Below are 19,430 nucleotides of genomic sequence, written 5' to 3'. Positions count from 1 at the left end.
CTTGGAACATTGGCTTTCTCAAGCAAGTGCTCTACCATCTGACCTACCTGAGCACAACTCATGTCCAGTCCTCACAGCTGTACATCTGCCAGTACCTCACTTCCTCCCTTACAAACTTACAGTTCTCCTCCAAACACCCCAGGCTGCGGCTAAGCCACATCTCTGTGATATCCTTTCTTCGAAGTGTGCTAGCCCTACAAGTTATACAGGAGAACTTCTGTGAAATTTGGCAGGTAAGAGATGAGGTACTGGTGGAAGTAAAGCTGTGAGGACAATTTGTGAGCCTTGCTTGGGTAGCTCAATTGGTAAAGCACTTGCCTGTGAAAGGCTAAGGTCACAAATTCGAAATCTGTTTGAGGACACAGTTTTACTCTGCCAGGAAGTTTCAATTGTATGTACACTGATATCCACAAACTGACAACTGTATACACAGCAGCAGAAAAAAGCCTACTTTCATCATGAATTTCTATATCAATGACATGGTCCTCAGTTACAAATTCTTTGTGGTGTCCAACTTGACGTTCATCTGGAAAGCAAACAACCATGTGGATATCTAGAACCCAATTATAACCATGTCTACGTTAATACATTAGGATAGGAAATCCATCCTACCTCATAAGCACATTGTTGTGTATGGTACTAGTGTGACTTCTTAGGCAGTGACATTTCTTCGTCACATTTGACATATATGTCAAATAATGTAAATGTGGAACTCACGGGTACATTTTGTTACTTCTGAGGTCTTATTTGTACGCATCTGAGATATGCATTCATGTGTGTAAAATACCATACTTGGACAATTAGTATGCACAGGTAGAATAATATATATATATGGAAACATTACACGCGGGAAAAATATATTTAAAAACAAAGATTATGTGACTTACCATACGAAAGCGCTGGCAGGTCGATAGAAACACAAACAAACACATACATACACACAAAATTCTAGCTTTCGCAACCAATGGTTGCTTCGTCAGGAAAGAGGGAAGGAGAGGGAAAGACGAAAGGATGTGGGTTTTAAGGGAGAGGGTAAGGAGTCATTCCAATCCCGGGAGCGGAAAGACTTACCTTAGGGGGAAAAAAGGACAGGTATACACTCGCACACACACACATATCCATAAGCACATACACAGACACAAGCAGACATTTGTAAAGGCAAAGAGGTTGGGCAGAGACGTCAGTCGAGGCGGAAGTACAGAGGCAAAGATGTTGTTGAAAGACAGGTGAGGTATGAGCGGCGGCAAATTGAAATTAGCGGAGATTGAGGCCTGGCGGATAACGAGAAGAGAGGATATACTGAAGGGCAAGTTCCCATCTCCAGAGTTCTGACAGGTTGGTGTTGGTGGGAAGTATCCAGATAACCCGGACGGTGTAACACTGTGCCAAGATGTGCTGGCCGTGCACCAAGGCATGTTTAGCCACAGGGTGATCCTCATTACCAACAAACACTGTCTGCCTGTGTCCATTCATGTGAATGGACAGTTTGTTGCTGGTCATTCCCACATAGAAAGCTTCACAGTGTAGGCAGGTCAGTTGGTAAATCACGTGGGTGCTTTCACACGTGGCTCTGCCTTTGATCGTGTACACCTTCCGGGTTACAGGACTGGAGTAGGTGGTGGTGGGAGGGTGCATGGAACAGGTTTTACACCGGGGCGGTTACAAGGGTAGGAGCCAGAGGGTAGGGAAGGTGGTTTGGGAATTTCATAGGGATGAACTAAGAGGTTACGAAGGTTAGGTGGACAGCGGAAAGACGCTCTTGGTGGAGTGGGGAGGATGTCATGAAGGATGGATCTCATTTCAGGGCAGGATTTGAGGAAGTCGTATCCCTGCTGGAGAGCCACATTCAGAGTCTGATCCAGTCCTGGAAAGTATCCTGTCACAAGTGGGGCACTTTTGGGGTTCTTCTGTGGGAGGTTCTGGGTTTGAGGAGATGAGAAAGTGGTTCTGGTTATTTGCTTCTGTACCAGGTCAGGAGGGTAGTTGCGGGATGCGAAAGCTGTTTTCAGGTTGTTCATCTGTCTTTCAACAACATCTTTGCCTCTGTACTTCCGCCTCGACTGACATCTCTGCCCAAACTCTTTGCCTTTACAAATGTCTGCTTGTGTCTGTGTATGTGCAGATGGATATGTGTGTGTGTGCGCGAGTGTATACCTGTCCTTTTTTCCCCCTAAGGTAAGTCTTTCCGCTCCCGGGATTGGAATGACTCCTTACCCTCTCCCTTAAAACCCACATCCTTTTGTCTTTCCCTCTCCTTCCCTCTTTCCTGATGAAGCAACCATTTGTTGCGAAATCTTAAATTTTGTGTGTAGGTTTGTGTTTGTTTGTTTGTGTGTCTATCAACCTGCCAGTGCTTTCATTTGGTAAGTCACATCATCTTTGTTTTTTTATATATATATATATATATATATACACACACACACACACACACACACACTGAGCAAGTTGGTCTTAATGCAAAACCTATGTGTATCATACAATAAGATAGTAAATTTAGACTTAGATTCAATGATGACCAACAGATCATGTGAAATTTTAAGATTTTTTTCGTGCAGGAGATGAAGAGCCTTCAAACTGAGATTATTCAATTTGTTGTCCTTGTATCAAATGCCACTGGCAATATGTTATACAGCCAAATATGGGTTTAGCTAATAATCATTTTAAGTGCAGCTCATAAGGTTCAGAAGAAGTTCTTTAAGAAACAGTTTACTCTTTTTTCTGTGTTCAAAGTACAAGGTGACTAGAAATGGATACTGTTATAAAGAGTGTTACTATCATTAGTAAGCACAAGTCAAGCTCAGTAATTAATGGATCCATTACTCGATCTTGCTTTTTTGCTTGTATGGCACCACAGTGGATTGTGGACAATGAACACCCAAGACCTCACTAACAAAAATAGTGGAGACAGACATATTCACACATAATTTTAATGGGAAATCAATGGTGCATACAAGCATCAGTACACAAAATGCAAATGCTTTTGGTTATTTGTCTGGCAGCAGTTGTTTACTAAAGAGATCTGAGTGTACAAGTGTAAAGACATTTCTCAACATACTGATACTATTAACATGGTTCTTATATGAGACTTGATTGGCTTTAAAGGAAGAATTGTGATCTTTTGTGGGCATTCGTCTCTTTTGAAGCAACAAAGACGTCAGAATATGTTGCAACAACACAGACTTTATAATAGGTTGCAGTCAGATGTCAGAACTTGGCCACGTTCTGATAGTAGCTTCTGCAGCTCCACAGCAGCAGGGCCACTGGAGGGTTTTTTGTTGTGAAAGAGATTCATATTCATCACACAAGTGGCTGACAAAATAAACAACAACGCAGATTCGTCAGACAATCTTATGGCCTTGTAAGGTGGCAAGGGTGAAATGTTCATGAAGCAGTGTCACTCATTTGCTTCCTGAAAGCAGCATGACACAATTACAGAATGGGCTGTTTCCACAGTTGTCCTGAAGATTGTGGGAACGTGCTTCAGTAGCATGGTAATATGATTTACACATTGCTGGACACTGACTGCAAATCAGGTCGCGGCACTCAAAATGTTACAGAACACGTAACTAACATCCTGACTAAAGCTTATACACTTTTCAGTTTTAATGGTATAGCTGCAAAATTTATAAGTGGAGGTCAATCATATTACCATCAAGTTGTATAACATTTTGAGTGATGTTATCTGACTTAGAAAATTTTTTCCTGAAAATTATAGATTACAATGTATTTTTCAGAAATTTCACTTTAAATTCTGGAGAAGCCAGGTTAAAACTCTATGGCACAGATTTAATAGTTTTCCAAGCCTCATTTCAGAATCATTAGTACTGAAATGGATGGTGATAAATGAGTCTGCATATACCATCTGATCAACCAAAGTACCTAATGGCAGTAATAAATTTTCTTGGTAAGTACCAGTAATGAGAAAAATTAGCTGATTTACATAAAAATGTGGCAGACAACTTAGCAAGTTAATTACTAGAATATTCTATTGTTTTCAAATAACCTACTGCTGAAGCAATGAGCAGTGGCAAAGGAACTGATGATTCTGGATGAAGGCATTCACCAAATGTTTAGATAGCTGTTACAATATTTCTTTGAATGTAACAAGCATTAAGAATGGAAACATGCAGTTATCACATTATTGGGTCGTTGAATGGCTGAACACCGTGAAGGTCTCAATTAAGTCAAGAAGAAACTATGTGCTTGACACATTTTACGTCACCCTAATCTGACAATGTCAAATATGGGAGGGAAAAGGGGAGATGGTGTTAGGGGAAAAATTATACAAGCTATTCAAAAGAATCAAAAACTCAGCCACCACTTTCTAGTGAGATCTAACACAGGAGTTCCTTAGAGAACCATACTAAGATCAGACCTGTTCCTAGTATAAATCAGCAACTTTCCCAATAAAGTTAGTATGAGAAATATTATAATTACTGAAAACTCCTTGCAGAGAAAGTAAATCAAACCCTCAAATAAGTTTACAACTGGTGAGTTCGCAATCATGTTATGTCATCCATGTTGTGTTGTCTAAGAAATTGTGACTGTTTATGACAATAAAAGATAAATTACAACAATTATATGTGCCAGTCACTTTTTATTTACTCTCTCAACATGTTTCGAGGACTTATACCCTCTATTCAGGTGTATCAGTGCCTTACATTATGTTTTGAGTTTCATTTCACTACAAATAAGCTATAATCAGCACTTATTACTGTAATATGGCACTAAGATTACAAATTTTAAACAATAGTAAAGCTACTTATAAGCTCCAGCAGAATAACCGTGAGGTTCATTACAAATACGGATTTTCATCTTTAGATGCCACACAGTTCATGGTCTAGGGGCTAGCGTTGCTGCATCTGGATCACAGGGTCCCAGGTTTGATTCTCAGCCAGGTTGGGGATTTTCTCTGACCGGGGACTGGGTGTTTGTGTTGTCATCATCATCATCATCATCATCATCATTCATGAGAGTGACTGTATTGGATTGTGAAAAGAAAATTGACTGTGGAAAAATTGGGACTTCGTACAGGTGCTGATGACCGCACAGTTGAGCGCCCCACAAACCAATCATCATCATCAACAGCAACATAAATATGAACCACTAACTAGGAACAGGAAAAATTGTTTTATTTTATGGTAAAATTTGGTATTAATTTTTGCCAATTTCTGTGTTATTTTTTCCCTTTTTGTTTATTTTTTGTAATTTTGGTGCTAGTTTTTGCCAACTTTGAAGTTTTTTTCAGGTTTTGTCACTTTTTTTGTCAGTTCCGGTATTACTTTTTTTGCTAACTTCTGCATTACTTTTTTTGCTAGATTTGGTGTTTCTTTTGCCAATTTAACTGTAATTTCTGCCAAATTTGCTGTATTTTTGCCAATGTTGCTGTTATACTTTTGCCAAATTCACTGTCATACTTTTACCAATTTCTTCGTGTTTACTGCCAAATTCGGTATTTTTTGCCAATTTTGGCGCTTTTTTTTGTCACATCTTAGTTCTGTATGCAGGTAACTAACTGTTGTATTCAAGTTATAGACGAGGGAAAAGGAAGACAAAATGTAGTTGCAACATTCGATAACTATCAGTTACGAATATTGGTAAACTGTCATCCTCAGATTTATAACATTTTTTTTTTTTTTATACTGGAAAACGACAGATTTCATGATACTTTGAAAAAATTTCTGCTTTTGCACTATTTCACTAAAAACTACTGATTTTGCTTTATTTTTCGTGTTTCATTTTTGCGAAATTTTCCTGCCCCTACCAATAACAAACTGTCCAGAGATTGTACAGATGTAGTTACAGTGCCTTGTAAGTCAAAGAGCATTCACTACTAGTTTACACTGTGAATCAAATATACAGATAACAGATACATAATTGTTTATTTCTTTACAATCTTTTTGCTTAAGATTCTTCTTCTTCTTCTTCTTCTTCTTCTGCTTTTACAGTCTCATTGGACCACTTCAGTCAATCGTTTTCTGGTCACTTTCTTTATTAAGTTATCTTTCCAAACTGCTCAATATCTTTTCATTCATTCTGATTTTTTTGCCATTCCTCATCTGTAAATACCATTTTTATTGTTTGTTTTTTGCTATTCTCATTTTATATCTTAATTTTAAGTTTTTCAGTTCCTTTAGAGGTTTTTTTTTTTCCAAGTTGTACAGGGTTAACTCTAGCTCTTTCATATTCTCCATGATTTCCTTTATCCAGCCTAATTGCTGCTTCATGACCCAAAGTTTCTGTATAATTTTTCTTGATTATCTTGTTTCTGGTGTCCTCATAATGCGACCGTGAAAAGAGATCCCTTTTTTTTCATATATTATCTGCAATGGGCTCCATTTTGCCAGCCACCATTTCATTTCATATGGTCCAGCTTTTCCATCTTTTTGATATTTCTTATTTATGTAAGTTATTTATTCTTCTCTCTACCTTCGGAATTTTGTCAATTCTGTTTTTCTGGGTTGCTCTGAAAAGCATTTCAGTTTCTCACCTCTGTTTTCTCTTGTAATGTTTTAATTTAGTTTTAACTGACATATATTTTTATTGTATGTAGACTGTTTTAATTTTTGAGCTTTTATAATTTTGTTAGTTCTCTCTCGCCAAGCAGGTTTCTCATCCAAGTTTTATGTTATAATTTCTCCTAGGTATTTAACCTATTTCACTATTTTTACTTTCCTGTTATTGACTGCTATATGGTTGGTTACTAGTGGATCTGCTACCATTACTCATTCTTTCCAAATGACATTTTGAGTCCTATTTTTTCTGCTGTATTTTTAGGCTTGTTATTTGATTTCTGGCTTCTTGAATGTTATTAGCTAGCAATGCTAAGTATCTGCGAATACCAAACAATTTGATCTTTCTTGGTTCAAATTCTTATGTTTTTAGGATTTTCTTTGTACCATTCCCTCATCATGTACTCCAGAGCAAAGTTGAAAAGTAATGGCAATAAACTATCTCTCTGTCTTAACCCTGTTTAAATCATAACTGACATTTACTTTAGATTTGGTATTTGTTAAAGTTAAGTAAAGGTTATGGTTTGTTGTTTTTGTCTTCTTGATCAATCAATACATGACTCTGAGACCATGTCATGGCTTCTGCAAAATTCCATTAATCTCGTGCCAAGTAACCCTTTACCAATTTCAAACTGATTACCTGTTCTTCTCCATGGTCTAAATCTTCCTCTTCTAGTTCCAGTTCAAGTTCACCATTATAATGACAGTATAGAATTCTTGACATAGATGAGGTGACTTACCGAACAAAAGCGCTGGCAGGTCGATAGACACACAAACAAACACAAACATACACACCTACCTTCTTCCTAAAATCCACAAACCCAATCATCCCGGCCGCCCCATTGTAGCTGGTTACCAAGCCCCCACAGAACGTATCTCTGCTTACGTAGATCAACACCTTCAACCCATTACATGCAGTCTCCCATCCTTCATCAAGGACACCAACCACTTCCTTGAACGCCTGGAATCCTTACCCAATCTGTTACCCCCGGAAACCATCCTTGTAACCATTGATGCCACGTCCTTATACACAAATATTCCGCGCGTCCAGGGCCTCGCTGCGATGGAGCATTTCCTTTCACGCCGATCACCTGCCACCCTACCTAAAACCTCTTTCCTCATCACCTTAGCCAGCTTCATCCTGACCCACAACTTCTTCACTTTTGAAGGCCAGACATACCAACAATTAAAGGGAACAGCCATGGGTACCAGGATGGCCCCCTCGTACGCCAACCTATTCATGGGTCGCTTAGAGGAAGCCTTCTTGGTTACCCAAGTCTGCCAACCCAAAGTTTGGTACAGATTTATTGATGACATCTTCATGATCTGGACTCACAGTGAAGAAGAACTCCAGAATTTCCTCTCCAACCTCAACTCCTTTGGTTCCATCAGTTTCACCTGGTCCTACTCCAAATCCCATGCCACTTTCCTTGACGTTGACCTCCACCTGTCCAATGGCCAACTTCACACGTCCGTCCACATCAAACCCACCAACAAGCAACAGTACCTCCATTATGACAGCTGCCACCCATTCCACATCAAACGGTCCCTTCCCTACAGCCTAGGTCTTCGTGGCAAACGAATCTGCTCCAGTCCGGAATCCCTGAATCATTACACCAACAACCTGAAAACAGCTTTCGCATCCCGCAACTACCCTCCCGACCTGGTACAGAAGCAAATAACCAGAGCCATTTCCTCGTCCCCTCAAACCCAGAATCCCCCACAGAAGAACCACAAAAGTGCCCCACTTGTGACAGGATACTTTCCGGGACTGGACCAGACTCTGAATGTGGCTCTCCAGCAGGGATACGACTTCCTCAAATCCTGCCCTGAAATGAGATCCATCCTTCATGAAATCCTCCCCACTCCGCCAAGAGTGTCTTTCCGCCGTCCACCTAACCTTCGTAACCTCTTAGTTCATCCCTATGAAATCCCCCAACCCACCTTCCCTACCCTCTGGCTCCTATCCTTGTAACCGCCCCCGATGCAAAACCTGTCCCATGCACCCTCCCACCATCACCTACTCCAGTCCTGTAACCCGGAAGGTGTACACGATCAAAGGCAGAGCCACGTGTGAAAGCCCCCACGTGATTTACCAACTGACCTGCCTACACTGTGACGCATTCTATGTGGGAATGACCAGCAACAAACTGTCCATTCGCATGAATGGACACAGGCAGACAGTGTTTGTTGGTAATGAGGATCACCCTGTGGCTAAACATGCCTTGGTGCACGGCCAGCACATCTTGGCACAGTGTTACACTGTCCGGGTTATCTGGATACTTCCCACCAACACCAACCTATCCGAACTCCGGAGATGGGAACTTGCCCTTCAGTATATCCTCTCTTCTCGTCATCCGCCAGGCCTCAATCTCCGCTAATTTCAAGTTGCCGCCACTCATACCTCACCTGTCTTTCAACAACTTCTTTGCCTCTACACTTCTGCCTCGACTGACATCTCTGCCCAAACTCTTTGTCTTTAAATATGTCTGCTTGTGTCTGTATGTGTGGATGGATATGTGCGTGTGTGCGAGTGTATATCTGTCCTTTTTTCCCCCTAAGGTAAGTCTTTCCGCTCCCGGGATTGGAATGACTCCTTACCCTCTCCCTTAAAACCCACTTCCTTTCGTCTTCCCCTCTCCTTCCCTCTTTCCTGATGAGGCAACAGTTTGTTGTGAAAGCTTGAATTTTGTGTGTATGTTTGTGTTTGTTTGTGTATCTATCGACCTGCCAGCGCTTTTGTTCGGTAAGTCACCTCATCTTTGTTTTTTTTATATATATATATATATATATATATATATATATATATATATATATATATATATATATATATATATATATATTCCTTTTTGTGTAATAGGTGGATTACAGCAGTAGTCCAATGTTCTGGTAGTTCTTCCTTGTTCCACATTTTCACCATGCATTGGTGTAATGATATCTTCACTGGTTCTGCTGCATATTTCAAAAGTTCTGTGAATGTTTGACCTTCTCCACTTGCTTTGTAGTTTTTGAGCTCTTTTAAAGCTTTGTAGACTTCGTGGATTGTGGGTGGGTTTATATTTTCTGCTAGTATTTTAATAGGGGTATCTGCATATATCTGACATAATTCTGGGGGATCTTCTCGATTTAGGGCTTCTTTCTTTGTTCTAAGAGTTTCAAGTGTGATTCTTATGTTTTATGACTCTGATATCTTAACCAGACTTGGTGTCTATCTACCATTGTTTTAGCACACTCATTGTTCCACCATTGGTGTTTTTTGCTTGGATTTACTGAGGCTACCTGTTCAGCTATTTGTTTCAACTGGGGAAATATTTCCTCTAGATGATCTGTTACTTTTATATTCTTTGTCTGTTTTTTTTTTATTTTTATTTATTCCGAGTTATTTATTAATTTGTGAGGGTTGTAGGTTCTCTTTTTTTGGGATGAGATTTTTTTTCTTTGTCAATGGGGTGAAATTAATTTTTATTTTTATCATGTAATGATCTGATCCAGTATTTGCCTCTCTCAGAACTTTCACACTGTAGATTTCCCTAGGGTAATTTTTGTCCATATAGAAATGAGCCAGTTACCATTCTACTTTTTCACCAGTCTATATGTTCCAAGTTTTGTGCCTATTTGGTCTTCTCTTGAATTATGTTGACATTGAGATAATGTCATGGTTTCTGCAAAATTCCATTAGCCTCACGCCATTCCTATTTGTTCTTTCTTGTGCTGGCCATTTCCCTATTATCTCTCTACATCTCTTTTCCCTTCCGAACTAGGCATTAAAATCTCCAATAAAATTTTTGGTGTGATTTTTATTTATGTTGTTTGATCTAAAAGCTCCCAAAACCCAGCCACATCTTCTCTGTGTTCTTCTTTATTATTTTTATCATTAGTTGGGACATGGGTACTTATTATTGTGTATATTGCAGTTGCAGCTTTTATAGTTAGTGTTGATAGTGTGGGAGACTGTGATTTTAATTCTGTTATGGATTCAATTATGTTAAGACTGACCACAAATCCAGTTCTGAATTGTGGACGTTACTTCATTATCATTTTTCCTGGGGTCCCCTTATAAATTCTATATCCTTGTGATTCTATTGGTTCCTGATCAGTGCCTCTTGTTTCTTGAAGTATAGTTATGAGAATCCCTTTGTGATCCATTTCATCTGTCAAAATATTGAGCTTCCCTGGTTGTATGATGGAATTTATGTTGTGTGTTGCTATTTAGTGTATCTATCCTGTCTCAAATCTAAATTTTGATATTCTGTCAATCTTGGGTATTTTCAGATGATCCAAGTAAAGTGACTGCCCACCATATCCAAGTGCAGTGTTCCTTGACAATTTTTTCCTTCAAATATTTCCTTCAATTTTTGACTTTCAAAGATAATCAACCTTGGATGGAGCAAGCTCCAAATTACAATTCCAGTCGTTAACTGTGGAGACTGTTGTGCATTTGGTCTGTGAGAGCTGTTTTATTCTGCGTAAGTCTACTGGCAAGCCAGTGAGGACTCTTATCCACCACATGGGACATGCCATGTCAGAGAATCACCTCTCTGTCTGGTACAACAGTGTAGTAGGTTCGTATGCTTAAGATGATTCTTATTGCAAAGTATAAAAATCTGAAAATTAAAAAAATTAAAAACTTATAACTAATTTTATCAGATCAGTTTACTATACAAGCTGTATGGCTGGGAACAAAAGACAACATGCAGTTTGTTTTGTTTTGTTTTTGTAATTTGGGAACTGTTTTATGATTTAGGTCACTCAAAAATAGATACTAAAAAAAGTTATGGTACATTGTCTAGCATGCTTGAGGAGCATTGCCATTGCATCAGATCTGTCACTGCAAATGTTTTGTGTTGTGAATAAAGCTTTCAGATGTTCGTAGAGGTTCAGTTTGTGGCCTTTAGTCTTCAGAGTATTATTAGATCTATGCTGTCAGAAGCATGTCCTGTGTCATTATTGTGAGTTGTTATGGCAGGTTTACAAAGCTTTGTCTTATCTCATCCACATATTGTGCGGAGCATTCTTTGCACTTTACCTTGTAAACAACAGAAATGGTAAATTTGTCTTTGCTGGATATTGTGTCATGTGGCAGTCCATTACATAATTTATTGGAGGTGAAGAAAGCAACTCTTATATTATATGTGCTCAATACATTAGCAGTCTTCTGCGAAATGGACCAAAGTAGGGAAGGCATACTGCACTGGTCTCTGATGGTTGTTCTTACTTTTGTTCCTGTCTGTTCACTCCCTAAGCTTATTGCTCGTTTTGTCTATGAGTTCAGGTTGAAAACTATTTGCAGCTACTATTTGTTTAATTACTCCATTTTCATTTTGAACAGGAATTTGCACTGCTTATATCTATAGTAGTGTGTTTTATGTAAATGCTACGCACATGTTCACTGCATTTTCTGGTTATGGTGAGGTCTAAAAAGTTTACTGAATTCTGACTTTCAAATTCACATGTAAACTAAATGTTCTTGCACATGCTGCTGATAATTCAATTAGTGCATCAACTTCTTGCTAATTTATTAATAATTATTAATTATTAATCAAGTGTCATCCACATATCTTTTGTAAAACTTAATGTGTTGTAAACATGGTACACTGTTAATAAATAATTTTTGCTTAAGGTGGTGTAGGAAGATACTGGTCCCAGATATGTCAAAGCCCATTCTAAACCATTTGGTTGTTCCTATACTTTATCAATGAAAGTGAAAGAGTTTCAATTTAGTAACATTTCAACTAAGTCAATGAATTCAATAGTTTCAGACATTGAAAGTATTTGGTTTTGCAGCTCGTGGTCTCGCAGTAGCGTTCTCGCTTCCCGAGCACAGGGTCCCGGGTTCGATTTCCGGCGGGGTCAGGGATTTTCACCTGCCTCGAGATGACTGGGTGTTGTTGTGCCGTCTTCATCATCATCATCATCATCATCATCATCATCATCCCCATTGTGGTCGGAGGAAGGCAATGGCAAACCACCTCCACTAGGACCTTGCCTAGTACGGCGGTGCGGGCCTCCCGCATTGTTCCCCTACGCTCTGTGAAGGAGTATGGGACTTCATCATCATCATCATCATCATCATCATCATCAAAATTGGGTTTAATAACTTCCACTGCTTCATCTGGGGGGATGTTTCTGAATAAATTGGTGACAACTAGTGATAACTTCTGGCAATTGTTAGGACCAGGAGTATTTTGCAGCTCATGTTTTCTACAGAGTAGTTTTCTTCAAATGTGGAATTGTTCCTCAGAATCACGTTCATGTGTCAGTCTAAGGTGATGTACTGTTTCTAGAGTTATCTGTTGGTCTGACAAGACTGTTTTCCTTGCAAAATTTTAATTGTGACCTCAGTTATAGTGCTTTTGCATTCTCCTCCCCCTCCCCCCCCCCCCCCCCCACACCCCTCCAACCCCCACCCTCCCAGCCAGCTGAATGATACGTGAGCCCACCTCCGGAGATTGTGGAGATCCAGTCATTACCGTTTATGCAATCCAGATGAAGTTTCTCTAAGACAAAACCCAAGAAACTATCAATGTGTTTTCATTTAAATGCTGTGTAACCTGCAATATATTTCAGTCATCACTGATTACTGGTTCAGCACCAAGAAACTGCAACAGGTCTACTTCTTGCTCACTGAAATTAGTGCAGTCCAAATCAGCTATCATATTTCCAGTTATGTTAATACACAACTCATTTGTGATGAACTTTATGAAGTCCTGTTCAGTATCTTCTGTTAGACAAATATGTGACGGCACCTCACTAGTCTATCTATAAGAGATACGGTAGCCAACAAGCGGACGTCTCTGTATTTCCAGGCAGTATTAGAAGCCAAATTCTATTTTTCACTTTGAAAGTTGTTGGGTTGCTGTAAAATGTGCCATGACCATGAATTTTAGAAAAAAATTCTCAAAACAGTCTTGGTTTAACCTGGAAGGCAACATGTATGAAGCTCTCATACTCTCAATGGCACTGTAAAGTTCACAGAGAGAGTTTACTGAGATTATGAATCCCTTCTACTTCTATGTCAAGCTCTGTAATGTTATATATGACGCTTAAATCCCTGTTCTGCATTGCTAAATGATTTTCAAAAAGCTTCTTGTTCAAGACTGTGACGTTGGGCAGAGTTACTCCATCATCTATAACATGCTTTCTAAGTAATTTAAGCAAATGTAGCCCATCACAGGAGACCCATACACTTCTCCCTGGGTCCATTGGGTTTGGAAAGCACATTTTTGTTGTGGAAACATCAAGCTCCTTCTAGAGCTTCGAGTTGTTGGTTCCCGAATCACAAATTACTGCTGCAATTTGGGTTTCAACTACTTCCAACTGCTTTATGTTCAGGAGTAACTCACACTAATCATGTCCTATTGATGTCAAAATATACAGGCTGTCTCCATGATGACAACAAACCATGCACCATTACCACTGTAATGTTTTTCGTTGGTTCTAAAATTACATTGTCTAATGAATCCTAGAAGACGCAACCATCTATATTCATCTCGTCAAAACATAGGACTCCTATTTTCTCTCTGCCGCACAGGGTAGCCGCACGGTCTGGGGCATCTTGCCACGGTCCTTGCATTATTCACATTAACCAGGTCAGCACTTTTGCACCATGACACCTATTTGCACTGTAGTTCACTAGCTTTTGGAAATCAATGATGAATGGCATCCATAGTTTTATATGAAGCACTTTTGCATTCAGCAATAGCACAATGATTTCTACTTTTGCTCATAGTATTACAAAACAGCCAGCAACAAGAACAGCTAACAAGCAACTGCATTTTATTTACTTCAACAGAGAGATTTGGGTATTACTTGCATTAACAATGCAAATCTAACATTGTCACTTCCTGCTTCTTGCTTCCCATACCCTCATGCTATTTCACCAACAGCTTATACAGGATGCCAATATAACATGCTCTGGGTAGGCATGGCAGTATCACTGCCAGCTGATGTGCTCAGTTCATTCTGGTAACTACACTTTCCTCCATTCACTCCCCTACCGAACTATCAAAAGTAACAACTTGTTTTAAACACCTTTCAAATGTGCTGCATTTTCTGCCACTGATTTCTCTTTCTAACAGTCTACTTACTGAGCCACCCTCAATCACACAAATTAGCAGCATATAGTTCTATGTTGCACAGAGTACACAGAATGCCACTGAGCAATTAAATGCTTCAAAATGAAAATGGAGTAATTAAACAAATAGCAGCTGCAAATGGTTTTCATTCTGCACTCATACACACAATGAATGAGAGTGTACGGAAATGAATACACAGAAACAAAAATAAGAACATCAATCAGGCAGAGACTAGGACAGTACGCCTTCCCTATCATGGTGCCAGTCCACAGAAAATTGCTAATGTACTGAAGCCATGTAATGTAAGAGTTCCTTTCTTCACCACCAATAAATTATATAATACGCTGCCACACAACATAAAATCCAAGACGACAAATTTTTGCACTCAGGGTAAAGTGCAATGAATGTCCAGTACAGTATGTGACTCAGACTGGACAAAGCTTCCGAACTACACTTTAAGAATACATAAACACATTTAGGTACAGCACCCTCAGTAAATCTGCCATAACTATTCACATTAATGATACAGGACACACTTTTGAAACATAGATAAATAATCTAATACCACTTCAAAGAAAAAAGAAAGGACACAAGCAGAACCTTTATGAACAACTTGAAAATTTTATCCCCAACGCAAAACAGAGACAAGATCAGAGACACGACACACTCAATGGCAAATCTGATACAGTGGCAGGTAAGTTTTTTAGAGCTTCCTCACACATACAAGATGGTATACCATGACTTTTGCTACTATCTATTTTTGAATAACCAAAATCATAAAACAACACGTAAAACACCAACCCAAAATATAACAAACTAAATTGAGGTGACAAAAGTCATGGGATACCTCCTAATACCGTGTCAGACCTATTTTTTCCCAGAGTAGTGCAGCAACTCAATGTGGCATGGATTCAACAAGTTGTTGGAAGTCCCCTCCAGATATATTGAGCCATGCTGCCTCTAAACTGTCCATAATTGTGAAAGTGTTGCCGCTGCCGAATTCTGTGCGTGAAATGACCTCTTGATTGTGTCCCATAAATGTTTGATGGTATTCATATTGGGAGATCTGGGTGGCCAAATCAATTGCTCAAGTTGTCCAGAATGTTCTTCAAACCAATTGTAAACAACCGCGGTGTGTCGACACAGCGCATTGTCATCCATAAAAATTCAATTGTTATCTCCAAGTAGCCAAAAATAGCCATTTGCAGTCAATTATCCACGTAAACACAGCCCATACCATTTTGGAGTTACCACCAGCTTACACAGTGCCTTGTTGATAACTTGGGTCCATGGCCTCGTGAAGTCTGTGCCATACTCTAACCCCATCATCAGCTCTTACCAATTGAAATTGGAGCTCATCTGACCAGGCCAAGGTTTCCCAGTTGTCCAAGGTCCAACCAACATGATGAAGAGTCCAAGAAAGCCACTGCTGGCGATGTCATGCTGTGTTAGCAAATCACTCGCATCAGTCGTATGCTGCCACAGCCCAATTACATCAAATTTTGCCAAACTGTCCTGATGGATATGTTTGTCACTCATCCCACATTGCTTTCTGCAGTTAATTCACGCAGTGTTTCTTGTCTGTTAGTACTGACAGCTCTATGCAAATGCTGTTGCCCTTGGTCATTAAGTGAAGGCCATTGTGCACTGTGTTGTCCATGGTGAAAGGTAATGGCTGAAACTTGGTATTCTCAGCACACTCTTGACACTGTGGATCTTGGAAAATTGAGTTCCCCAATGATTTCTGAAATGGAATGTCCTGTGCGTCAAGGTCCAACTACCAGTCCACATTCAAAGTCTGTTAATTCCCAACGTGCACCCACAGTCGCGTCAGAAACCACTTCACATGAATCACTTGAGTATAAATGACAGCTCTGCCAATGCAGTGCCCTTTTATACCTTGTGTATGTGATACTGCTGCCCTCCATCTATGTGCATATCACTATCCCATAACTATTGTCACTTCAGTGTAATATGATCAAATTAGGTTTGTAAGTTTTTCATTTTTTAACTTTCAGATTTTCGTTTTTTGCAATAATTATATGCATAAGTAAAAAGATTGTAAAGAACTAAATAATTATATATTTGTTACCTATAAATTTGAAATGCCATGTTAGCTAATAATGAATGTTCTTTGACTTGCAAGGCACTGTATCTCTACATCCGTACAGTCTCTAGACTGTTTATGTTATTGGTTCATGTTTATGTGACATGTGAAAATGAAAATGTGTATTTATGAGAAACCTAAGGGTTATTTTTGTTGGATAATACTGTATGTAGCTTTGTTAATGTTTAAAATTTGTAGTCCTTGTGCCATATTACATTAACAGGTGTTGATTATACCTTATTTGTAGTTAAATGAAGCTCAAAGCAGACAAGTGACTACATCCATTAATAAAAATGTACTGTAATCCACTGATCCACCTGAAAGTGGGGTTATAAGCCCTTGACATGCGTCAAGGGAATAAATACGAAGTGACTGACACAGATAATTCTTTTAATTTATCTTTTAAAGTGATAGTGAATATAAAGAAAATGAATATAATGAGTTTCGGTTTGAAGAGTGAAAATGACACTGTGAAATTAAATTTAGACTGTACTATAATAGACTGTTTTATAAACACAAAATTTCTAGGAATGAATACTGATCCTCAGTTGAAGTGGTGTGGACACACAAAGATATTTGTAAACAAAATGTCATGCACTTACAGTTCTGTCATCAGTGTTTAACAGCCATTGCCTTTGAGTTGCGTACTTTTCATACATACACTCAGTTTTCAGCAGTGAAATTCACAGTTGGTGAAAAGTTTCATGTAATATGGACACAGTTTTCACACTACAGAAAATGGCAATAAGAATAATAACCAAAAATGGTTATCAAGCTCATTATAAAGATCTGTTCAAAACACTGTAGCTTTTAACTACACTTTATGAGTCTATTTACCAATCAGTTATGCACATCAAAAATAACACTGATAAATTACTGCACTAATAACTCTTTACATAACTATGGAACAAGATCTAGACTGAACCTACATTTACCAAGAATGAATAAACTTAAAACTCACAGCAGCATCTTCTACCAAGGAATAAAACTGTACAATAAATTTTCCACAGAGATTATTAAAATAAAGATAGTTACAAAGTACCTGTTAAGGAATACGTTCTATACGGAGAAGGATTGCTTAGGCAAAAGAATGCAACAAATAAGTAAATAATAATAAAACATTTACCATTTCACACTACACTTATACAATATAATTTTCTCTTCTGTTTTCTTTATTTTTATTCTGGACAATATTAGTCTCAAAACTATGCAATGTACAATACTAATACCTTATCCTCTTTGTGAGCTCATCATCTTATTCATTATAGAGGTATGCTGACTCAAACTTTCCAGACTACCAACAGGGAAAGTGTGGTGCATGAAATGGAAACCAAGCATCATCACAGTGGTCCTGAAGTCAACTGATAGTATGTAGTGTAAGTAGTGACTGGAAGTGAGAAACTAATGAGCAGTGTATCATTAGCCTTTTGCATTACTAAATAACTTGTCTGTAAACAATATCGTGCACTAGGGATAAACTGAACAAGGTAGCAGTAGTTACCCTTGTATTCAGAAAAGGCCATGGCCAATTACCTATCAATCACTGTCAAAATAAACCTATAGGTACGTAAATGCCTATATTCGTGTATTATGTCATTTTTGTTGTTCTTAAAGGCAGTAAACAGAATTTATGACACAGGAATTTGGCTCAAAAGCTACTAAAGACCATTCCAGTATCTTTACCCTAAAAACTGCAATGCAAAAGAATTCAAAGACCACAGAACAATTAGTTTTATCAGTCATGTTACAAAGGCTGTAATAAAGTCTTTCCCTTCTCATCCCATCCAGTAAGTCTACCCAGACCTGGGGTTGTGGGTGACTTTTCCAACCTATGCCCTTTTACCTAAACCTCTCCAGTCATTTCCCTTCACCCTTCTTCTTTCCCCTTCAACCCTTCTGCTGGAAAAAAGAGCAACTGGTTCCCAAAGCTTGATACATAAAACCTTTTTTTATGTGTGTGTTCTCCTGCCACCACTTGGTGAGTGGATTTTTTTATCTATCCAATAACATTACATTGTCAAAAAAGTGATTATTTTCTTATTTTTGTTGTTATTAAGGCTGTAATAAGTGTCATATTAAGGAGTAGTTTGGGTTCAAAAAGGAGCAAGAGATGTTATAGACTGTCTGAGGGAAATTGGAGACAGAATGACAGAAGTTAACAAAAAGGTGTACATTTGTTTTACAGACTGGGAGAAGGCATTTGATAGAATCAAGAATTTTAAAAAATGCTGATATAGAATGGAATGATAGAAGGTTGATAAAGGAGATGACACAAAGCAAAAAGTGATGAGTAGGGAGTAAGGAGACGAACACGATGAGCATTAGAATGCTAACTTCTACTGAAGTAATGCAAAATATATGGAAAAGAACTGATAGGTAAGGATACACAGGACGCAAGACACACTGTAATTGACTATAAAATTTGGGAATGATCACCCAGTATTGACAGACTCTGAGGAGGCACAGTAGATGTTGAAGAGTATTGAAAGAAGGGGCAAGGATCACTGAATGAAGACAAATGTAGGAAAAACAAAAGTGATGAGAAAGAGCAAGACGAAAGTGCCAGTTAACATATTCTTAGAAGGAAAAAAGAAAGGACAAATAAAATCATCTTTGTATATGAAAGTTTACTGACACGGAACAGAAGCTGTACAGAAGAAATAAGGACAAATTACCTATGGGAAAAAGATCCTCTGAAAATGTGAATCAGTTACTAACAGTGAGAAGATTTCCAAT

The 19,430-nt window shown here is 38.6% G+C and overlaps 1 protein-coding gene across 1 annotated transcript in view; it reads right to left on the bottom strand.

The window, feature by feature from the left end:
* The window catches only part of LOC124596377 (geranylgeranyl transferase type-2 subunit alpha), an 80,707-nt gene that overhangs the window by 35,293 nt on the left and 25,984 nt on the right, over positions 1 to 19,430 (bottom strand). The window lies entirely within an intron of this gene.

The sequence above is a fragment of the Schistocerca americana genome, chromosome 2, assembly GCF_021461395.2.
Source record: "Schistocerca americana isolate TAMUIC-IGC-003095 chromosome 2, iqSchAmer2.1, whole genome shotgun sequence".
Classification (NCBI taxonomy): Eukaryota; Metazoa; Arthropoda; class Insecta; order Orthoptera; family Acrididae; genus Schistocerca; species Schistocerca americana.
This window is presented reverse-complemented; position numbering and strand designations above follow the sequence as displayed.